Source organism: Eschrichtius robustus, chromosome 20, assembly GCF_028021215.1.
Source record: "Eschrichtius robustus isolate mEscRob2 chromosome 20, mEscRob2.pri, whole genome shotgun sequence".
Classification (NCBI taxonomy): domain Eukaryota; kingdom Metazoa; phylum Chordata; class Mammalia; order Artiodactyla; family Eschrichtiidae; genus Eschrichtius; species Eschrichtius robustus.
This window is the reverse complement of record NC_090843.1, coordinates 45565324-45590591: the sequence shown is the minus strand read 5'-3', so window position 1 is coordinate 45590591 and position 25268 is coordinate 45565324.

The window sequence follows — 25268 nt, the reverse complement described above, 5'->3', positions numbered from 1 at the left end:
TGTGTATATATGTTCTTTTGATGATGTTCATCAAAAGATATTTGCCAAAAGAATGCTCACAGCAGAACTATTAGTAATAGACTGAAATGGGAAACTACCAAAATATCCCTCAACAGTAGAATAGATAAATAAACTGTGGCATAGTCATAAAATGGAATACTGTTTACTGTTTAGCAATGAAATGTGAAAATTAATAAAGGGAAACCTCACAAAAATGGAGTCAGGAAGCCAGAAGGGGAGGCTTCACCTACATACCTCTCCACGTCAATACAGATCCCAACAGGAAGGGGTGTATTTTGCATCTTCAGCAGGAAGTTGACACTAATTTACTACCACCAGCAGGAGAAGGAAAGATTTTCTCCTTGACTGGCAACAGCTCTGCCAATGAGAGATTGTCACAGCCCAGCCAATGAAAAGCCATTATACTTTGAACTCCCAGTTTCCTCCAATGGACTTTTTGTTTATAACAGCCCCTCCCAGCTTCCCCCTTTTCCTCTATAAAAGAGTTTCCTCTGCTTTATTGGACTTGCATGTGGTTTGCCATAGTTACATGTCCCAAATTGCAATTCTTTGCTGCTCCTGAATAAACCTGTTTTGCTGGTAAAATAACTAGCTGTTTTATTGTTTTACATTAACAGAGAATAAATGAACTATTGTTATGTGTGAAACATGAATGAACCTCTTAAACACATACTTAGTAAAAGAAGCAATACACAAAAGATTTTATATTCTATGATTCCCTTTATAAAAATTTCAAAAACAGGCAAAACTAATCTATGGGTTTTTAAAAGTCAATATATTAGTTATCATTGCTTTCTATTGGGGTGGGTGGATAGTAGGGGACTGGATAAAACTGGGAGAGGGCACCAAGGGGATTCCTGGGATGCTGGTAATATTTTAGCTTTTGATCTAGGTGCTGGTTACATAGCTGTATTCACTTTGTAAAAATTCACCAATCTGTACATTTATGATTTGTTCAGTTTCCTCTATGTATGTTATATTTCAATTAAAACTTTGCTAAAGAATTGTTGTGGGGATTAGATAAGATAATAAATTAAAGAACTCAGTTCAGTGCCTATGACATGCACCGGTTAAATTTTTTTTTTAATTAGCAGTAATCTATTTATTTATTTATTTATTTAGGCTGTGTTGGGTCTTCGTTGCTGTGCACTCGCTTTCTCTAGGTGCAGCGAGCAGGGGCTACTCTTCGCTGCGGTGCACGGGCTTCTCATTGCGGTGGCTTCTCTTGTTGCAGAGCACGGGCTCTAGGCACACGGGCTTCAGTAGTTGTGGTGCACTGGCTCAGTAGTAGTGGCTCACGGGCTCTAGAGCTCAGGCTCAGTAGTTGTGGTGCACGGGCTTAGTTGCTCCGTGACATGTGGGATCTTCCCGGACCAGGGCTCGAACCTGTGTCCCCTGCATTGGCAGGCGGATTCTAACCCCTGCGCCACCAGGGAAGTCCCCACCCATTAAATGTTAATTGTTAAATGTCATAGTATAAATAGTGACCAGTGACCATGATGAACCAAAGTGAGACACTCATTTAGCAGTACGAAAAGTAAATTTTAAAAAATGGGCTATACCCATTAAGATGGCCATAATCAAAAACAAAAACAAACAAAGCTAGAAGATAAGTGTTGGCAAGGATATGGAGAAATTGTAAACCTTGTGCAATGCTGATGGGAATGTGAAATGGTGTAGCTACTGTGGAAAATGGATGGCAGTTCCTCAAAAAATTAAACATAAAATTAGCATATGATCCAGCAAGGCCACTTCAGAGTATATACTCAAAAGAATTGAAAGCTGGAACTTGAACAGGTATCTGTACACTGAAGTTCAAAGCAGCATTATTCATAATACCCAAAAGGTGGAAACAACCCAATGTCCATCAACAGATGAATGGGTAAACAAAATGTGGTATTACGCACAATGGAATATTATTCAGCCTTAAGAAGGAATGAAGATACAAAAGAACAAATATTGTTACTAAAAAATAAAATCCTCTCCCCACTGCTCTGCGGTATTATCTTTGTCATAAATTAATAAATTAAGTGACCTATATGTGTTGGTCTGGTTTTAGACTATTTTATTATATTAGTCTATTTGTCTATCCTTGGGCCAAAATACCACACTGTCTGAGTTACTGTAGATTTACAATCGGGCATGTTATATGGTAGTGTGATCCTTCCTGCTCTGTTCTTCTTCAAGATTGTCTTAGCTATTCTTGGCTCTTTGTATTCCATATATATTTCAGACTCATTCTGCTTATCAATTTCCATTTTAAAATGCTGGCTGGAATTTTGATTGGAATTACATTGAATGTATTAATCAATGTGAGAATAGCAACCCTTTGAATTAGGAACTATTATTATCCCCATTATAGAGATGAGAAAACTGAGGTTTGGAGAGCTTAAGTAACTTGCCCAAGATCACATGGCCGGAATTTAAACCGAATGCTGCACTTTCCCATGTCTGACTTAAGAGCCTTCACATTGAACCATTCCTTCCAAGTAAACTGAAGTATTTCTACTACTTGTATCACCACACATATACTAAGCCTCTGAGGACAGAGATTATATCATCCATGTTTGTATCTCCTTAGCTCCTAGACAGTGCCCAGGACTAAGAAACTGCCCAGTAAATATCTATTAAGTGATTTGTTAAATGAGTGAATAAGTAAGAGAGTGAATCACTAGCTTCTGAGAGCATAATTATATGCTGACAGCTAAATACACTTGTATTTGTCCTTTAGATACAAACATCTGAAATAAACAAATAAACATCAATCAAAGCAAATTTTTTTTGTTACATTTTAACCCCTGAGAGCCTGAGTCTTACCACAGTAATTCAGATCCAACGTAGAATTTTGTCCCTGAAGATGACATCAAAGGAGAAGTGTTGGTTGGGAGCAGTCATGGTCCTTGACATTCACCTAACTGCCATTTGATTTCCTCTAAGCCTCTGTCCAACTTGTTCTCATTTTGATCCAACTGTTATGACTAAATTGGAATAACAGCTGCAGTGCCATATGATTGACGTTGCTAGGTACAAGGGGAGCTTGTTGGATTTGGACTGTTCTGCATCACTTCTCTTCCCTAACATCACCCTAGTTTCCTTTATTGGAATCATCTCTTCTGCACCAAGCGTAGTTTGGTGGGTCCTACCTACTCCTAGCTATGAGGTGAGCAGGTGACTCAAGCTTGACTGATCTGATGTTTTTTCCCTGGGATTGGAATTTTCAGCAGAGAGCAAATAAGCAGGGAATGGCTGCAGCACCATCTCCACCGTGGCCGGCACTGACTGGGCAGCTCCTCCGAGGGGGTCACTGCTGAGGTTTCCCAGCCATGATTCCCAGTCTCCTTTAAATTTCTTTTCTGCTTAAGTTGGTTTGAGCTTCAACAAAAAGATTTCTAGCTGATACAGAATCTAATGCCAGAAGTGGGATATTACAAGGCTGCAGGGAGATATTTGGGTGAAGGGAAAGAGTTGATATGAGAATTTAGTAATTCTTTTTTATGTCATAGTAAACAGCTGGTTACTATGTAACCTGTTGCCTATTAAGCCTTGAGATTCAGACTGTGTGCTTCCTGAGGCTTCAACATTAAGGATACTGTAAGAAAATTTCAAATTTTGGAGTGCGCTGATAACCTCTTCAGCAAGATCTTCCAAGAAAGATCAGATTAATCCACCCACAAGTAAAAGAGGGAATATCTCTGACTGTCGCTACTATCCATGGCATTAGCCAAAAGCAAATAAACCGGAATCCCATTCACTTTTTAAAAAAATTTTTATTGAAATATAGTTGATTTACAATGTTGTGCTAGTTTCGGGTGTACAAAAAAGTGATTCAGTTAGACATATATATTCTTTTGTAGATTCTTTTCCTTTTTAGGTCATTACAAGATATTGAATATAGTTCCCTGTGCTATACAGTAGATACTTGTTGTTTATTTTATATATAGTAGTTTGTATCTGTTAATCCCAAACTCCTAATTTATCCCTCCCCCGCCCCTTTCCCTTTGGTAACCATAAGTTTGTTTTCTATGTCTGTGAGTCTCTTTCTGTTTTGTAAGTAAGTTCATTTGTATCATTTTTTTAGATTCCACATATGATATCATATGATGTTTGTCTTTCTCTGGTTTACTTCACTTAGTATGTTGATCTCTAGGTCCATCCATGTTGCTGCAAATGTCATTATTTCATTCTTTTTTATGGCTGAGTAATATTCCATTGTGTATATATATACCACATCTTCTTTATCCACTTATCTGTTGATGGATACTTAGGTTGCTTCCATTCTTGGCTATTGTAATAGTGCTGCAGTGAGTACTGGGGTGCGTGTATCTTTCCAAATTATGTTTTTCTCCAGATATATATGCCTAGGAGTGGGATTGCTGGATCATATGGTTACTCTATTTTTAGTTTTTTAAGGAAACTTCATACTGTTCTCCATAGTGGCTGCACCAATGTACATTCCCACCAACAGTGTAGGAGGGTTCCCTTTTCTCCACACCCTCTCCAGCATTTATTATTTGTAGACTTTTGATGATGGCCATTCTGACTGGTGTGAAGTGTTATCTCATTGTAGTTTTGATTTGCATTTCTGTAATAATTAGCGATGTTGAGCATCTTTTCATGTGCCTGTTGGTCATCTGTATGTCTTCTTTGGAGAAATGTCTATTTAAATCTTCTGCCCATTTTTTGATTGGGTTGGGTTTGTTTGTTTGTTTGTTTGATATTAAGCTGTATGAGCTATTTGTACATTTTGGAAATTTAAATCCCTTGTTAGTAACATGATTTGTAAATATCTTGTTCAATTCTGTAGGTTGTCTTTTCACTTTGTTAATGGTTTCCTTTGCTGTGCAAAGGCTTTTAAGTTTAATTAGGTCCGATTTCTTTATTTTTGTTTTTATTTCCATTACTCTAGGAAATATTGCTGCGATTTATGTCAAAGAGTGTTCTGTCTGTTTTCCTCTAGGAGTTTTATGGTATCTGGTATTACATTTAGGTCTTTAATCCATTTTGAGTTTATTTTTGTATATGGTGTTAGAGAATGTTCTAATTTCATTCTTTTAAGTGTAGCTGTCCAGTGTTCCCAGTACCACTTGTTGAAAAGACTGTCTTGTCTCCATTGTATATTCTTGCCTCCTTTGTCATAGATAAATTGACCATAAGTGTCTGGGTTTATTTCTGGGCTTTCTATCCTGTTCCATTGATCAATATGTCTGTTTTTGTGCCGGTACCATACTGTTTTTATAAAGCTTTTATTTATTTATTTTTTATGGCTGTGTTGGGTCTTCGTTTCTGTGTGAGGGCTTTCTCTAGTTGTGGCAAGCGGGGGCCACTCTTCATCACAGTGCACGGGCTTCTCACTATCGCGGCCTCTCTTGTTGTGGAGCACAGGCTCCAGACGTGCAGGCTCAGTAATTGTGGCTCACAGGCCCAGTTGCTTCGCGGCATGTGGGATCTTCCCAGACCAGGGCTCAAACCCATGTCCCCTGCATTGGCAGGCAGATTCTCAACCACTGTGCCACCAGGGAAGCCCGACCATACTGTTTTGATGACTGTAGCTTTGTAGTATAGCCTGAAGTCAGGGAGGCTGATTCCTCCAGATCCATTCTTCTTTCTCAGGATTGCTTTGCTTTGGCTATTGGGGGTATTTTGTGTTTCCATACAAATTTAAAAGTTTTTTGTTCTAGTTCTGTGAAAAATGCCATTGGTAATTTGATAGGGATTGCATTGAATCTATAGATTGCCTTGGGTAGTACGGTCATTTTAACAATATTGAGTCTTCTAATCCAAGAACACAGTATATCTTTCCATCTGTTTATGTCATCTTTAATTTCTTTCATCGCTGTCTTATAGTTTTCGGACTGTTAACTTTTTAAGGGCATCATTTTGCCAGAGAAACCTCAAACCTGGCCTACAATGGTCTGTGGGAGTTATCTCCAGGCCCCCAAACTCACATCACAGGAAGAGAGCTGCTAAAACAGTGCAGCCCCCAGAAGAGGCATCCTCCATGATGTACATGTCATATGGTCCATGAAGGACAATTCACGGAAGAGATAAGCAGGAGCCACAGAGGGCAAAGGGCAAAGGAGAGCCTTCCAGAGGGCAGAACTGGGGAAGATATATACCTGCTGCTAGAGCAGGTCGTCCATGTAGTTTCTGGCAGAATATGACATGTACTATGTATGGACAGATGACCATTGAGAGTTGTTTCCTGTTCTTTTCTTTTCCAAATGAGAGTTTTTAACTGCAATTACCCTGTCTCTCTCCATTACAGTTTACTGAGTGCATAACAGTGATTAAATTTACCATTTAGCCTCACTGGACCACATATGACCAAAAGAGCTCCATTTACGAGGTTCTATTCCAGAGAACCAGACTGGGTAAAACTGTGGCTTGTCATTTTGGGAAAAGAGGTTGCCCATGTTTATGTAGAGAGTGGGTATTTTTGAAGGTATATTTATGGGGATATAGGTGAGAGTGGATATTGAGTAGTTAAAGGGGGTGCACTGTACTGGATAGATGTTGTTTTTGCAACTCAGTATCCAGTCACTTTTCTTCTGATAAAATAACTCCTTCATAAAGCAATTATACTCGAATAAAGATGTTAAAAAAAAGAAAAAAAGAAAAAAACCTCCTTCAAATGTGGTTTGGTTGGCATCATGATCCTGCCCCCCACATCTGGAGATGGCCCTTGGTCCTCTTCAGCCACTGTGTCTTATCCCCTGGCTATATAAAGAGAGCCAATGAAATGCGATACCTATGCTAAGTCTAGAAAGAGAAGAGCCCCTCACTCTTCTCTCTCCATCTCTCTTCAACAGAAGTTACTGGAAAGAGGACCTCCCTTCCTCTGGATGGCATCTTAAGATGTGAGGCTTGTGGTCACTGTGGGAGATGGGGAGGAGCTGGCCCTTGGTGACATTGTTAGAATCTAATCTTCACCTGAATCAATCCTACCTCAGACCTTTTCAGTTACGAAAGTTGAGAAATAGCCCCATGTGGTTGAAACCAGTTTGAGTTAGGTTCTCTGTCACTTGCAGTGTAAGAAGTTCTATCAGGTACACTAGCAGGATTGGTGCTTTTATCTTTTAATAATAAAACCTGTTATTTATCCAGAGCTTTATGGTTTACAAAGCATTTGCATAGACAGACCTCTTGATCTTGTCACCTCTCTTGTAGGGCAGTCAGACCTTACCGTATCATCCTCTTTTGACTAGATAAGGAAACTGGGATGAGATTCTACTTTGCCCAAAGACACCCAGCCAGTAATTAGAGGAGCTGGAGCTTGGACCCAGGTCTGACTCCAGGAAAAAGTTCCCCGTTGCAGCAGAGGTTGCTCAGAAGCCATCACAAAATGTAGCAAGTAAAACAAGATAGACAAGCACCCAACCCACCTGATTTCCTCTTCACCTCAAATTCTCCACAGCAGAGACTGGATATCAGTTCCTGAGCCCCAGCACACTTGCTTCTGCGGGAGGGGAAATGACTCCATTTAAGATATCTCTGGTGCAGTCAAGCGGGAGGTCATTTTCCCTTGTGGTTTCATTGATTTTATGACAAGGGCGTCTGTGATCTTAGTTGGAAGTATTTATGCGTCAAGGAGAGAAACTCGGGGGACTCAGTCGTGTCTGTAGGCCAGTCACTCCCAGGGACCTCCTTAATTTAGGGATTCCTCTCCCCTGGCCCCCCTTCCTCTCTCCATCTTCCTTTACACAGGGTAGGGCTGCGTGGGTGATGTATTTTTGAGACTGGAGCTCCAGAGCCCACGTGGAGGAGTAAATTACAAGTGAATCCACCTCCAGGATAGGGCAGCCTCCCTTGCCCTGGCGGCACTTCAAAGCTTCTTGAAAATTCTCCAAGGAGAACAGTCAGTCTCGGCGGGGCTTCGTGCAACCCTCTAATGGCTCTGCCGGACACCTGCGCAAGGATTCTCCGTGATATGCAGGCTTTCACCCATTTGTTTCCACACCGTTCTCAGGCATTTAGCCACGTCCCTTGGCAGAAGGAGGCACTGAGACACAGGGAGGCCGAGGCTGTAAACTGCAGATGTCCGTGCGGGATTCCACCTGCCCATCTACAAATGGCCAGGATTGTGTCTTGTCTATCTTTGAATTCTCATCTCTAGCACAAATTATGGCAATAGCTGGGACCCAATACCTTTCTGTGGAAAGAGTGGACTATTTTGTTATCCTGGGCTTTATGCCAAGTTTGATTAAAGTCCAGTTTGAATTTCCAATTCCATTAGGCCACAGAGAACAAAGAATTCAAGATGCTCATAGACATTGGGTAGTGTCCAAACTGGTTCCTCAGTAACTTCCAGACATCAAAATAAAACACTTTATATTAGTAAAATTGCTTACAATTTGCAAAGCCCCTTTACTTATATCCTGCCGTTAATCTCTACAACAACCCATGAGGCTGGCATAGCGATGCCCATATCAGAGATGAGGAAACTGAGACACAGAGAGGTTGGGTAATTTGCCAAAGTCACACAGCTGGTAAGTGACAAAGTCAGGACTCAAACCCAGGTCTTTTCATTCTGAGTCCAGTGTTCTTTCCACTGCATCATAACAAGGGGTGTATTTTCGTCCCTGCCTTCTGAAGGTCCCTGGAGGGTCTACTGGAGAAGGAGGAAGATGAAATCAAGGATGAGAAATCCCTGACTGCCTGGAGCAATGGAGAGGGAAGATGAGGGTTGTCTCCACGCTTCTCCCATTTCCTGAGCACCTAGTACATGCCAGTCTTCCTGCTACACGCATACCTGCTTCTAGGGGAAGATTTACAGGGAAGCTGAAGCTTTAAGGCCCTCCCTTGTGCAGACCCCTCTAATGGCCCTGGGTAATGGGTGCCATCAATTCACTACACAGGACACTTTGAAATGCCCTGAGCTCCTCTGTAGAAGAAACGTGATAGAAGTTTTCCAAATTTGACAACAACCCTGAGGAAGTGCCTGATGTTACAAACAATGGGTTGTGAAGCTGAATAATAAACTCTCAATAATAAAAACCAAATTTTAATCAGCCATGCTAAGGAAAGACTGAATTATCATTGTCTTCTGACTATATAAACTATTACAAAATCTTTGTCATGCTGAGGAGTGATCAAAAAACGTGCAGTCAAAATGTAGGAAACACAGGTTTTTTAAAAAAATTAATTTTATTGGAGTATAATTGCTTTACAGTGTTGTGTTAGTTTCTACTGTACAGCAAAGTGAATCAGTTATACATATACATGTATCCACTCTTTTTTTTTTTTAGATTATTTTCCCATATGGGCCATGCAGAGTATTGAGTAGAGTTCCCTGTGCTATACAATAGGTCCTCATTAGTTATCTATTTTATATATGGTAGTGTGTATATGTCAATCCCAATCTCCCAATTTATCCCTCGCCCCCTTTTCCCCTGGTAACCATAAGTTTGTTTTTTACATCTGTGACTCTATTTCTGTTTTGTAAATAAGTTCACTTATACCCCTTTTTTTAGATTCCACATATAAGCAATATCATGATATTTGTCTTTCTGTGTCTGACTTACTTTACTCAGTATGACAATCTCTAAGTCCATACACGTAGCTGCAAATGGCAATATTTTGTTATTTTTTATGGCTGAGTAATATCCCATTATATATATGTACCACATCTTCTTTATCCATTCCTCTGTTGATGGACATTTAGGTTGCTTCCATGTCCTGGCTATTGTAAATAGTGCTGCAGTGAACATTGGGATGCATGTGTCTTTTTGAATTATGGCTTTCTCTGGGTATATGCGCAGGAGTGGGATTGCTGGGTCATATGGTAGTTCTATTTTTAGTTTTTTAAGGAACCTCCATACTGTTCTCCATAGTGGCTGTATCAATTTACATTCCTACCAACAGTGCAAGAGGGTTCCCTTTTCTCCACACCCTCTCCAGCATTTATTGTTTGTAGATTATTTAATGATGGCCATTCTGACCAGTGTGTGGTGGTACCTCACTGTAGTTTTGATTTGCATTTCTCTAATAATTAGTGACGTAGAGCATCTTTTCATGTGTTTGTTGGACATCTGTATGTCTTCTTTGGAGAAATGTCTATTTAGGTCTTCGGCCCATTTTTTGGATTGGGTTGTTTGTTTTTTTGATATTGAGCTGCATGAGCATGATACAAAATTAATACACAGAAATCTCTTGCATTCCTATACACTAACAACGAAAGAAGGTATTTTAAAGAGGTATGTTTAAGTAGTTAAATTTAATTGTCATTTTTTTCTGGGTTTTGTGATATTTGTGGTATTTATCAGCTTTTAAAATGTGGGGTTTTTTGGTCATTTCTAATTCTACATAAATGTTCATTTTGTACCTAACTTCTAATTGTAGTTTTGCACTCTCTTTTCTTAAGAGGGCCCTGTCAATTTATAAAAGCATGGTGCCCTGTACAATTTGGATCTGTCCCTTCATAGGTCATCTCATTTAATTATTATAGTAACTCAGTGAAAGAATTACTATTGTTATCTTCATTTTACAGATAAAGAAACTAAGAGTTTAGAGATGATAATTTTGCCCCAGATCCCACAAACTGGAAAGAAGCAAAGCCTTGTATCAAACTCAGATTTGACTTGAAGCCTGTGCTTTTCCTACTATGTTACTACCAGAACCAACGTTTGTGGGAATTCGTCCATGGTCCAGCCCTTTAATGTTTGGGGAAACAGTGGTTTTTAACTATGTACACAAATCCTTTGATATTCTTCCCTCCCTAATTCCCCTCCCCTTGAGTGAGGCTGCACTTCGTGACTTTCTTCTAACAAATAGAATATGGAGGAAATGATAGTGCATGATTGGGTCTTAAAAGGCACTGTGGCTTCCCCCTTGCTTCCTCTCTCTTGGATCACTCACTTCGGGGGAAGCTAATTATGCCAGGCAGCCCTATGAAGAGATGTTATGGTGAGGAACTTAGATCTCTAGCCAACAGCCACATGGTGAGCTGTCTTGAAAGCAGACCCTCCAGCCCTGGTCAAGCCTTCAGATGATGCAGCCCTGCCAACATCTTGACTGCAATTTCATGAGACACCCTGACCCATAGAACGAGCACTGCAGCCTCAGGAATCCAACCTCAGAGCCAAACATCCACAATCCTGATGGGCCCTTACACTCACCCACAAGGTGCAGAAATAGGCTGTGCCATGTTCTCTGTGACCAGAAACTTGATCTGCATGCAGTGGACCAATTCCATCAGGTCTGAGGACACCAGAAAAACAGCAAAAGACACCTGGTCTGAGGGAAAGGGACGCACACAGAGGCTTGGGGCAGCCACTCCATGTGTCCTGAGGGGAACTGCCATGCCTGGGTTACTCTTGCATGTGGACAAACCACAGGGCTCTGCACAGGCAGACAGGCTTGACAGTGACTCGGAGATGTGGGAACTGTCCTGCGCAGTGGCTGGGATTCATTGAGGGGTCGAGAGCCTGACCAAAAACGAGGGACTTTATGGGAAGGATGCCAAGTTGAGGCTTTGCAGCCTTGTCCGGTGTCCCCATTTGAAACAGTCTTCTCTCTGCCCTCCCATTTCCTCAACGTCAAGTCAGGCAGGCTGCATCTTCCTTTGCAGGGTCTCCAGGGCCAGGCTTGCCGATACTCAGCAGAGTGGAAAGTGCCCCCAGGGGATCAGTTTTGTTTTTCCTCTGTGAGGTGAGCTCTTCTGACTTGAAACGAGTAAATTTCCTTGCCCATTTAAAAAAAAACAAAAATCTGCAGACACTCCCTTGGGCTGACAAGTGCACCTGATTCGTCATTGGCATTTAGGGATTATCTGGGACATTTAGAGAATTTTTGTTTGTCTGGGACTGAGAGGGTTTCCTGGGATATGAAGCTTTCAGTGTTAAAACTCATACAATCTGGGCAAATAGGACAGTTAGTCACCTATTGGCAGTTAGATAAGTGTGAAGCCAGGTAAATACAGATAGGTTTTTTTTAAAACAAAAAATTAATGATAACATCTATCACTCACCTTCAGGAGAGCATATCTTTTTTATTTATTTATTTAATTAATTTATTTTTGGCTGCATTGGGTCTTCGTTGCTGTGCGCAGACTTTCTCTAGTTGTGGCGAGCGGAGGCTACTCTTTGTTGCGGTGCTCAGGCTTCTCATTGCGGTGGCTTCTCTTGTTGCGGAGCACGGGCTCTATGCGCACGGGCTCAGTAGTTGTGGCTCACGGGCTGTAGAGCGCAGGCTCAGTAGTTGTGGCACACGGGCTTAGTTGCTCCGCGGCATGTGGAATCTTCCCGGATCAGGGCTGGAACCCGTGTCCCCTGCATTGGCAGGTGGATTCTTAACCACTGCGCCACCAGAGAAGCCCAGGAGAGCATATCTTAACGAGAAATAAAACCCTTGGTACTGAATTTCTTCAGGAAAGTTCAGCGCTCTTTTGGGGGGGAAGGACAGAGTTCTGTTTCCTAGACTTGACCTCTTTGCCTTAAAGTTAGTTCTGTTAGCAGCACTTGCAGACGATAACTCCCCTGGAGGACCGTGCTTTTTCCAGAAAGACGAGTACGGTGAGAGGTAGGTTGCTCTGTGAGTAGACATACCTGCGAGGGAGAAAGCTGTTTAATTGAGATGCTAGCAGGGCTCTCCGAGGGACACCTGACTTTCACAGGCTTGCATTCTTCTTGAATATGATTATCAGGCTACAAAATACATTGTGCAAGAAAAATAACTTTTCTTTAAGGGCTTAGCTTCATTTCCATTAGGAGTATTAGAAGTCTCCATTGTACTGTGGTAGTGGGAACTTGATCTTAGCCAATTCTGGAGTCCTACTCTTTTCTTCAAGGTTGTGTATAAGTTCAGGGTGGCATTGGGGGTGAGGGTGGGGTGCTAAGGTTCAGGGCAAGGGTGGGGCAGTGGCATCTGTTACTGAGAGCAAATACTCCTTGAGCCCTCGTGCTACGCTAGACACTAAGTGCTTCAGACGCATTCTCTCTGTTTATGTCAGATCAGCGTCGATCTGCACTATTTTTATCCCCATTTTACACACGAGGCACAGAGAGCGGAAGAGTCTTACGCAAGGATGGCATAACTAGTAAAAGGCAGAGCTGAGGTTTGAAACCCAACAGACTGATTGTAGAGGCAGCCCAGCTAAGGTCATCCGTTTAACGAATGTGTGTGGATCGCTGTTACCTGACCCAGGCCCTCAGGATGGAGCGGTAAGCGAAGCAAACAGAGGCCCCCGCCCTCGGGGAGCCCGCATCCTGGCCTCTATACCCCGCTGCCTCTTTTCAGCAGCCATGAGACATCCATTCCTCACTTGGTCCTGGGGCAGCGTTTGCCCCGGTTCCCACTCGAGAGGGCTCTGGGTCCAGCTACCCTCTTTTTCCTTCCACGCTTCTCCTAGGAAGACAGACATTCGTTCTGCTCTGTACACTGTGCTGGCCAGAGGGACCCTTGCAGGGCTAAGACTTCTTCTTCCAGCTGCTCCCGAGCCCAGGGCACCGTTGCTCCCGCCACGTCAGGGCCCAGGGAACGCCCGCACAGGGGCCATCGGGCACATCTGACTTGCACACCAGCCCCTCCTGGTCCGGGGCCCGATCCCCAGGACCCGCTGGGTATCTGGCTCAGGTGGGCACAGGGGCTAGCGCTCCACTTCTCAGGGGGTCCGTACCTGCCTCTTTCCCCCTCCCCCTCTCCTCTTCCCGGCAGGCAGGAAACTGGCTCTAACTCACCCGGTTTATTCCATGTCCTGAGTTACTTCATAGCCACGGATTTTGAGTTTCAAAAACTAAAGCCTTCTCTGCTCACTCCAGAAAAGCCCTTCCCTCCAACCGGACGTGTGTGGCTGATTCCAGGCGGCACAGGGTCAAGCGAGGAATTACTGCGATATCAGGTGGACAAACCAGTGTTGATACCGCAGCATAGCGGCCTGTCCTCAACCTGACGTCTCAGGCCCCGTAAATAAGCACTACTTGTGTATTATTAATGTTCACGGTACTTCTTTGGCGTACACCCCTCTCTGTGCCTCGGTTTCCTCACTTGTAAAGTAGGAATGATAATAGTACTCACCTCGTAGATGGTTGGGAAGATTAAAATGAGTCCAAAGGTTTCAAGTGCTCAGAACAATTTCTGGCCAAGGGTGGATGCCATGTTAGCCGTTATTATCATTGTGATAATTTCATGTCCTATTTGTCTTTCCCTTTACATATATGCCAAGGTAAGGGCAATGTTTTAAAAGTTTAGTTCTGTATCCTCAGCGCACGCCAGGGTCTGGCATGTAGTAGGTATTCAGTATATATTGAATTTTAATTGAATGAACAAACTGTTGTATCTCATTCTCTGTCTGCTAAGAAAATCAGATTCGATGCAGTAAAGTCACTTGACTTCTCCCTGCCCTCCATCCTCTCCCATTCCTTGCAGAAGATGATGTTCCTTAGAATGTCAGAGCTGGAAAGGACCTAGGAGGTCGTGTGGTCTAACCTCAATTTACAGAGAAGGGTTATGCGCCCCTGGAAGGGGAAGTCAGGTGCCTGTGGTTACCTGGTTATAAGGCAGCAAAGGAAGGATCTCCAGCAGACAGGGGGAGTTTCCTCACTTCTTTTGCACCGCCATTCGCCGAGAAACAAAGCTCATCCCTTCCCTGTACTCATCACTCACTGACGACACTTCGCAAATACTCACTCTAGGCTCCAGGGTGGGAATAGTACAGACCACGATGCTAGATAGATCAGGGTTCAGACCCCAGTTCCCCCACTCAGTGGTTGTGTGCCCTTGGATAAATGAAGCCTCACTTTACTTGCTTATAAAATGGGGACAATAAGCCAGAGTCTGCAGGAGTTTCACGGGGATTAGATGAAGGAATGTGTGACTGTTTCTAGCACATAGTAGACATGCTTGTCTCCTCCCCGCCTCCCCCACCCTCCTGCTCTGGTAGCAAAGCAGAGAAATAGAAGACAGGACCAGGACCCTTATTCTCCAGGAGATGATAATCCAAGATATAACTGAACATCTTTCTAAGGATGAAGAAGCTTGAGCAGAGATGTGCTGAAGGGAACGTCACTGGAGAGGGAAAGTGAACTGGGGAGGTTTTATGGAAGAGGCAATCCCAGTTTTGAAGGAGAGAAAACAGATAGATCCTCACCAGGGTGGATGGAGCACGAAGCTTTTCCGAAGGGCTTTTTAGAGACCCTCTCCCCCCAAAAAAGTAGCTTCCCCCCCTCTATCCCCCTCTCCCAACTTGGCTTATTCGTGGCACTTACACCGCTAACACACACTTGTCTTTCTATAATTGTTTCCCCAACGAGAATGTCTGCTCCACAGTGTTCAGTGCTATAGCTCCCCTTCCTAGAACAATGTCTGGCACATAAGAGTTGTCCAAAAAATATTTGTTGAACGAATAAGGAGTGACAAGGTACAAAGGTAGAAACTGGGTTATCTTGGGAAGAAAGGGATAGTCTGACTAAGGAGAGAGTCTATGTTTAAAATATTGAGGAATGCAGTGGATAGGGCTAAGGTACAAAGGCTGAGATTTGATCCTTTCCAACAGCAGAAAGAAGAGCTCAGCTGTGGAGCTGGTGGGGTGGCTTCCCTCTCCAGAAGGCCCACATTCCTGACCTTTGGCCGGCCCCTTTTACTCTCATACCAGCCGGTGAAGCTTGAGAGATAACCTCCACCCACCCAAGACTCCAGGTGCCTTTAGGTCAGCCCTTTACACAGGGATCATCTGTAGTCACAAGTCATTCTCAACTGCATTTGACTCTGGTGAGTGTTAGTCCAGAGAGAGTAAAGTGTTAGAAAAATCGGACCCTCAGAGCCCACAAAGAACATGGTTGAATCACCAAGCATCTTGTTTGTGTTAGAGGGTGAAGTAACCTCTAGGAGCCTTCATCCATAAAACTGTCTGCAGTATTGAAAACATGCTGCAGAAAAACTCCCTGGTGACCAGGAATGTCCCTTCAACGTGGGACGGGACTGGAAACATTCTGAAAACCTGAATGACCACTAGGGTTGCCTAGGATGCCTAGGGTTGCTGCTTTCCAGTAGGGGGCGCCATTGGTACAAATTGTGTCAGCTACACATTGACTCCATTATTCTGATTACACGGTCTGGCTGTGTTTACAGCTTTGCAGACACTTGGCCCTGGTTTTTAACACTGAATAGGCAACAGGTGTGCCAGGAGAAGAATGTGGCTTTGCTCAAACACTGAAGGATAACGCTTTCCTGGTTGGCACCCTATTGACTGTTACTAGTTCTCTTCCTACAAAAACTTTTTCATGGTTTCCAGTTCTCACCATGTCAGATTGGCTTTTCTCCTAAAGAGATTATTTATGTGACTTATCCCAAGGATCAATGTTTGGTGTCCCCAGAATCACTGTATTAGAGGAATGTGGAGCTGTCTGAATTGAGGGAACCCAAGCGCCATCCACTGGCTTGAGGAAAATCTAGATGAAGTAGGGTCAAGCCCAAGAGGTGAACTTACCAGGACGGCAAGGGTGGTTATTTTGGAAAACTGCTCTTGGGTTCCCCTGTGAGCGATACACAGTCATTTGAAGAAGAAAGCTGCACCCCAGAAATCCCAAAGAGGGGTGCACGAGAACTTCCGAATGCCAGATATCGTGTGGATGTTCACCCCCTTAGGCACGGGGTGGTAGATTTGCATCTCTGGAAGCTCTGGGCTCACAGAATAAAAGATGAATAAAGGGTGCCCTCCTTACCTCCAACCCTTCACCCCTTTCTAAGCAACAAGCCCCCACGGCTGGCTCATCTTCACCAGATCCTGCTTGGGCCACCTTGGGATGCCCAAATAACTACATGGGTCAGGAAAGCACCAAGACTCTTGGGGTCATGCAGATACTCTGATCTTTTCTGGAGTCTCGGACCTTCTCTGTCCCCGACAAGCTTGCTTCTGGTTCTTCTAGCAAAGGAGGGCAGTGAATTCCCCAGAAGTTCCGGTGCTCCTCGTGGCTTGAGGACTTTGAGATCAGGCATCCAGGCTGACTTGGTGTCTTAGGACGGCCAGGAAGTCCCTTCTGGCCCCTCAACTCCCTCACCCTCCCTCCACACAACTCCAGCAGATGGAGGTACCAGAGAGAGGCTGGGAAACAAAGGTGGCTTTCACCCAGAGCCAGCTGAGAGGGGATGACCGTGGCGGGGTCTGCAGCCCCGAAGCAGGGTGCCTGCCGTCCTGTGACTCTGAGCTCAAAAATGTGTGAAATTTCTTTTTGCTGGGTATTCTACATCAAGCGGAACCTGTTCTCAGAGAAACATTCCATTTCACAGACCCTAATGGCTTTCCTCTGTGCCGATGCATTAATGAGGCTCCGGCTCGTTCTAATCAGAAGGAAGCCATGCAGATAATTGCCTGAATTTTTAATTCAGGGTTATGATAGGGGAATCAAAGTCACACTGCAGTTGCTGAGGCTGCCTCTTGTTCCAGGCCATTGACTTTTGCAATTTTCTTTGATTTCCCCCCTCCGTCTCTTTCTCCCCCACCCCCACTTTCTCTCTGTCTCTCTGTCTCTCTCTCACTCTTTCTCTCTCTCTGTCTCTTGCTGAGACTCGGTGGAGACTGACAGTTTCGGGATGGGGCAGGGCTGGAGGAATAGGGGCAGCCTTGGGGTCTCCTACGCAGTCTTTCTTTTTCCTCCTCCTCTTTTTAACCACCCCCGCCCTGCCATGAAAGGGTGGATGCTCCCTGCACCTGTTACCCCAGGGCTGGTTCTAGAAGAGTGCCCGGCACTGGCCTCCCCACTCAGGGTCTCTGTGCCCGTAAGCCAAGACAGGAAATTTGCCCCGGGAGAGGATCTCCTTTGGCAGTTTACTTCTCATTTCATATCAGTTCCTTGGGGCAAGGGAGAGAAATGGAAAGGCCAAGGGGAAAGAAATCAGGTGAACAGGGCAGCTCAGTGACTTGCTCCAGATGGTGCTGGGACCCAGGGCAGGTGGGAAGCTGGAGGAATCCAAGCCTGGGTCTTTCCTGAATTAACTCACGTAACAATCACTGAGTGCTAGAATTCTAAAGAACTTACAGATCTCTCAGAACTTACAGGTGGTGGAAAGAGGTACATGCAAACTGGTTGGATTGTATGCCACCAACCAGCAAGGACCAAGAGGCTGGTACAGAAGGAGGCTCCCTGACGTTGGGCAGTCTTCCCAGAGTATCCAGGACCTTGGAGTGATAGAGAATTTGCTAGGGTGAGACTCAGCTTTTCTGGCTCAACTCCAACTGGGCAAGCTGGCTTTTCCAGGGGAGTGACTATTCCTACAAGGAACGTTTCTTCTCCCAGCATCCTCCAGGGCTGACTATACAACACTACCAGCAAACGTTTGCACTGGAAGCCAGGAGTCAGCAGCGTGACTCTGTCCCTTCCAGACGGGGCTGCTGAGTCCCTGGGTACCAGTCACATGGCCGTAAGAGCAGAATTTATTTCCACATCTCTGTTTCTGTATAGGTTCAGGATTCTTGAGAGAGAGAGAGAGAGAGAGAGAGAAAATGTCTGCACCATGACTGAGCGTCTTCTAGGTACCAAGGCCCTTTTGCCATTATTCCATTTAATCCGGACAAGTGCCTGTGAAGAAGAGATAAGTGCCTTGTGAAGAAGAGATGACTGCCTCTACTTTGCAGATCAGGAAAATCAGATTCACCAGAAAGAAACAAAAATTTTGCCAACACCTGCACCTCACCCTCCAGTGGAAGTTTTCTTCTGTGGAATCTTCTGTTCTCTTTAAAGTTGTGTTCTCAAGGTTTGGTAATGCTACTACCAACAGTCTTTTCAACTGCAGGCTGCAGGCTTTCAGAAATTATAAGCAGCAGTTAGCTTTATTATGCTGGTGGAATTTGCCCTTTATGGGGCTTTTGTTTCCTCAATAAAATGTCACCTCATGCTTGAAGAGCACCCCTCTCCCATGCGTGCCCAAGCAACCTTCAATATGCCCTGCTGTCATCCAAACACTAAGGGAGAAAGAGAAGACTCATCTCCTTAAGAACATTCCATCCGGTTTAGACCAGTGGACCTCATCTTGGCTCTATGATGTTTTAAGACACCACAGAACGTCTCAAGAGATGTTCGTGAACCTCTGTTGAACCCTTTATGCAAAATCACTCTTCATTTCTTTTAATTAAAAAAAAAAAAAGGCATGTGCTTTGGAATACCTTTATGCAGAGTTAGGGTCTCATTTATTCAACCAGTCAGCAAACATTTAATGAGCACCTACCACGTGCCAGGCTGTGCCAGGCACCGAGGGTGCTGAGATAAAAGACTGAGTCCTCCCCTCCAGGAGGTCACAGTTTATTGGGGTAGATGGATGAGTAAAGACTTACCATGCAGGGTAAGGGCTGAGGCAGAGGCAAGTACGATATACTGTGAACATTGACAGGGATCCTGAAATCAAGCTAACAACATGATGGGTAAACTCCAACAAAATTGAAAGGAACAGCAAGAGCCCTTATTCCTGAGCCCAGGGTATAGACCCAATCAGGAACAAAAGACCCCATTCTAAACTTGGGTCCCTTCCCATCTCAAGAGCCATCTTTCCTTAGCTCCCTGGAGACCCGGACTGCTCCCCAGGTCCCGTGCATTCCAGCTCCAGCCCTGTGAACTTGGAGTTAATGATTAAACTGGGCATCGGTGCCATGGCTTCCTTGGGGTGAGTTGGGCTGCTCAGCTCTGGAAACTGCCAAGTTCCTGGCTCTGCCCCAGCCCAGGATAGGCCAGAGACATAGCCAGCACCCACACCCAAAGGCAGCTCTTTTTCAAAGTCGGCTGGCGTCTCCGTGACATGCAGTCCCCAAACCTCCTGCTACACATCTAAGACACCATGGTACAGTAGAAAGGCGGTGTACGAGGAGGTGGGAGTCTTGGGTCCAAATCCTGGTTCTGTTACTAATCAGCTGGGTGACCTTGGGATAGTCTCCTTACCTTTTCTGAGGTTCAGTTTCCTCATCCATAACAAAAGAAGGTTGGACCAGAACGTGCCATGTTCTCTCACACTTCTGTGCCTTGGCCCATGCTGTTACCTTTGCCTGGTGCACCCCTCCTATCCCCTGTGCCTTCTTACTCATCCTTCAGGATGCAGCTGAAGGGTCACCATCTTCAGGAAGTCTTCGCCAACCCTCTCCCTACAGGCTGAGTTAGGTGCCCCTCCTTTTAGCCCCACAGCACTCTGTGTTCCCCTTTATCATAACACTTAGTCCATTGTTATTATTGCTTCATTTGTCCCCACACCCCCACCCACTAGACTGTGAGCTTCTTGAAGACAGAAGCTGTAGTTTATCTATTTTCGTATCCCCAGTGCGTAGAACAGTGCCTGGCATCAAGTGTGTGTTCAGAAATTTTAAGTTTCATCCAATTAGAGTCATTGTGATTACCGATATTTGTGAACTTATTTCTACCATTTTGTTTTGTGTTTTCTTTTGATCTTTTCTTTTTTCGCATTCTACCAAATTGACTGTATTTTGTTTGGTTTGGAAGTTTTGCATTTTATTTACGTTCTTTTGGTAGGAACCTTTAAAATTTTAACATAAATTCTTGTCTGACTGACTATAAAGTTAACCAGTATCTCCCCCAATAGAAAAACTTTAGAATACTTTAACTTGTTCTTCCTAAATCCTGTACCTTGCTATTTTAGTTTCATTCTATTTTTAAACTCACTCAAATTACTGTTTTAAAAAATTTTATAGCCGATGATTATTTAGATATAGCAGTATGCTTACATGTATACTTTATTTTTGCTCATATGTCTTCTTGCAATACCACTCCTTCTATCTGGACTCAATTCTCTTCTTCTTGAAGTGCATCCTTTAGTAGTCCTTTCAGTGAGGGTTTGTGACGATAAACTCTGTCTTTGCCTGAAAATATCATTATTTTGCCATCTCTCTCAAATAATACTTCAGCTGGGTATAAATTTCTACACCAATGGTTATTCTTCCTTTGCTCTTTGAAGATTATTTCCACTGTGTTCTGGTACCTTCGGTGGCTGATGAGAGGTCTTGTTTCAGTCTAACTGACATTCCTGTATAGGAAATGTGTTTGTATTTATCTCTGGTAGCTTTTAACATTTTTGTGTTCTGCTTTGTTTTGGTCTGTATTATTTTTGCAGCTTCATTATGCTGATGTGCCTAAGTGTATAGTTGCTTTTATTTATCCTGCATGGGACTCAGGATACTCCTTTAACCCAAGGACTCATATCTTTTTTTCAAATTTGGGAGCCAACATCTCTTTAAATATTGCCATTTCTACATTTTCTCTAGACTCTCTTTTAGAATCTCTATTAAGAGTATGTTGGACCTTCTCATTCTATATTTCATGTCTCTTAACCTCCTTCCATAACATACATCTCTTTACTTATCCATGTTTCATTTTGGGTGACTTCCTTAGATCCATATTTAATATCACTGATTTTCTATTCATTTGTAGCTGTTCTATCATCTAGCCAATCCATTAAGTTTTTGGTTTCAATGACCTATATTTTTCATTTTTTAAAATTCAACATTTTCAGATATCCTGATTCTTTTTTAGTATCCCATTCTTAGCCTTTTACCTCTTTAAATATTTTAAACACACGCATTTTATAATCTTTTCAGAATGTTCTATTATCGATAGTTTTGTGGATACAAATGCTCCTACTTACTGTCTCTGTTAACTCTCCCTCATGTTGCTTTGGTTCCTTGTGTAATTTGTAAGTTTTTATCATGGGCTCTTCTTCAGCAGGAATTATCTTTTGTGAAGTCTCACATATGCCTCTTGTAGGGCCCTAGTGGTTTTACTGGTTTCAACTGGTTCTTACACTGCCCCACCTGGATATTATAAATTCAAACTCCACACTGACATATGACACAGGCTTTGGTTTACAATTTCTCATGAGTGTCTATTCTTCCATCCAGAGTCCCAGGTGGGTATTAAGATTCCTTGTAAATTCCCTGGGCTGGTGAGCAGCTTTCCAGTTGCCTTTCGTGTACAGGGGAGCCCTTAGAATTCACCCCACTTCCTCACCTCTCCTTATCCTCAGAGTTTCTCTTCTATGCCTTCACTTAATATTGAAACTTAGCCTCTCCAGCACCTAAAACCTATCTCTGAATCTGAGACCCTGGTCAAGCATCATGGTCTCGGTGCCTACTTGCTACTCTAGCTTTGAACCCTTCTCTTTATTTATTTTTTACAAGCTTAACAATGTATTTGGGGAAAAATTTTTTTTTGTTCCACTTAATCCAGATTTTTTATGAATTTGTTGAGAAGCAAGCCCATGTCAGTCAGTCTGTCTCATTAACCAGATGTCTCCAGAAATTTCTTTATGATGAATGAATGAATGATATCCAAGATTCCAGGTTCTAAAGTCTATAGTTTTAAATGTACTCAAAGGAGAAACTTGACATCAGAAATAGAAATCCAAGAACCTTGTCCATCTTTCCTCTCTCTTTCTATGGAAATAGACATAGGGTCCAGTGACTCCAGTGGACACATGTTTTAACCCATAAACCAAAGTTCTCTCCCAGTCATATTTGGTGACAATGGACAGAAAATATGCCTAGCTTTTTTGTTATTTAAAATGGAAGCAATTCTATTGACCCAACTTGTGGAGTATTAGAAGAGCTAAAGAATTGTTCTAAAGAGCTTTCTGTGTATTGAGATTTATTCCCAACAATGCTAACAGTCAAGTGTCAAGGCACATCACTGATTAGCTCTTCTTCATGGACCTTAGAAATGCGCAAGGCTTATTGGAAGAAGAGTGAAACGTGGTCCTCAGAAAATTCCCACTCAAGCCTGAGCAACTAAAGGAGATACTTTCTACAATCTGCCTTTCTAGAATGAAGACAAGATAATAACTTGCTACACTGCAGGATTTTGTTCACACTGCCTTGAAACTACCCAAGAGAAGACTGTGTTCCTCCATCCCAAAGGTGTGTTTGTCTTGCTCATGAAAATCATTGCAGGGCTTCCCTGGTGGCGCAGTGGTTGAGAATCTGCCTCCAATGCAGGGGACACGGGTTCGAGCCCTGGTCTGGGAGGATCCCACATGCCGCGGAGCAACTGGGCCCGTGAGCCACAACTACTGAGCCTGTGCGTCTGGAGCCTGTGCTCCGCCACAAGAGAGGCTGCGATGAAGAGTGGCCCCCACTCGCCGCAACTAGAGAAAGCCCTCGCACAGAAACGAAGACCCAACATAGCCAAAAATAAATAAATAAATAAATAAATTTAAAAAAAAAAAGAAAATCATTGCAGTTCGGTTCAGTCCTACAAATGTTTATCGAGCTCTCGCTGTGGCTCACACACTGTGCCACACCCTGGGGACACAGAGAAGAATAGGACGAGGCCCCTGATCTCCAAATCTCACAGTCTGGGTGATATTGAACATGGATGGGAAAATAGAAACTTTTCTGTGGTTTTTCTCTTTTTTTTCTTTTTATTTTCATTTATTCGCCTACTTAGAATCTTTGACATTCCTCCTAAGCAACTCCCCTTCCTCCTGAACAGTGGCAGCAGCGTTTGTGGACCTTACTTCACGGTAGCTTGTAAAGTGTGAGGTGTGTCAACCAGCCCTTCCACATGAAATTCATTTTTCCTTTTTTTTTTTTTTTTTAAAAGGAATTCCTTTATTTTTATTATTTATTTATTTATTTTTGTCTGTGTTGGGTCTTCGTTTCAGTGCAAGGGCTTTCTCTAGTTGCGGCAAGCGGGGGCCACTCTTCATCGCGGTGCGCAGGCCTCTCACTGTCGCGGCCTCTCTTGTTGCGGAGCACAAGCTCCAGATGCGCAGGCTCAGTAGTTGTGGCGCACGGGCCCAGTTGCTCTGCGGCATGTGGGATCTTCCCAGACCAGGGCTCGAACCCGTGTCCCCTGCATTGGCAGGCAGACTCTCAACCACTGCGCCACCAGGGAAGCCCCATTTTTCCCTTGAAGCCACAGAAGGGCAGAACTGCAGGACGAGCTAGCAGGAGCTTCCTCTTTCTCTGAAGCCCAGAGCCCCTTCTCTGTACTTCTCTCGGGGCACCTGCCACTTTTCACCCTGTATTATCACTACTTGCATATTTGTCTCATCTCCATCACTGGAATCGAAACCTCTTGAGGGCAGGGCTCATGCCTGGTTCATCTTATAATTCTGTGAAGTTCTGCTTAAAATATTGCTTTTGTCTGATTTGATCTAGTCCAAAGGCAGTTGAGGCCCAAGTCTGTTAAACTGCTTGCTACAAATTGCGCACCAGCGGGGGAATTCCCTGGTGGTCCAGTGGTTAAGATTCCACAGCAATTCCAGTGCAGGGGGCGTGGGTGTGATATCTGGTCAGGGAACTAGGATCCCGCATGCCACGCAGCATGTGCCGGCCACTAAAAAAAAACACACACACACACCAAGGGAATGGCAAAGAGAGTGACAGCAACACCATGTCATCATTATACACTCAGCAAACACCTGTTCTCTAATTCAGTGCTTCTCAGACTTTAATGTACCAGAAATCACCCAGGGAGATTTTTTAAGCACAGATCCTAATTAAGGAGGTTTAGGGTGGGGCCTGAGGTTCTGCATTTTTAACAGACGCCCCAGTGACGCCGGTGCTGCTGGTCCACAGACCACACTGACTAGCAAAGGTCTAATGCAAGACAGATACTGTGCTATGGACACAGGCCATGTGGGTTGGAGGTAAGAGGTTGGAAAAGAGCAACAAAGTTTAAAAAAGAAAGACCCAGACTGTCAAAGCTTAGAGCTCAAAGGCTACAGGAAAATACAGACAGGAAATATGTGTGGTTACGGTGAAAGTCTGTTCATAGTATCCTAGGTGACGGGAGAAGGAAGAACCAACTATTTCCCTGGGTTAACCACAGGAAACTTCAATGTATTTCCTTGCAGGGCAGTCACTTCCCTCTCTAGTGACTAATGTGAACAGTATTTTTTTTCTGAGTCTTCAAGCATAAGTGTACCAAGGCAGCCTCCTTCAGGCATGCACACTCATGGGCCCAGGGCCCCCCATCCTCTCCCCTACCCCCAACGCTGCTGCAGTACTGGGGCCATAACTAGACCAGGTCATTTAATCAGATTATATTGACCCAGACTTCAGCCTCTCTGGTTCCTCTGAGCCCACCTGGTTTTGAGAAACCGTCCCAGACAGGCTGTGAACGCCTGACTTCTTAGTATGGTGGTAGGAAGAGGGGGGAATTGTGACGATAAAGGGTGGCCATCTGCCGATTAGTTTTCATACGTGTAGCTGGGGTTGTTCTAGAGTGAGAGGCCCTTAACTCTGCTACTCTGACTCCATGAACCTGCTGGAGTTTTTTTCTTAAAGAAGGAAAAACACACACACACAAAAAAAAACCTTG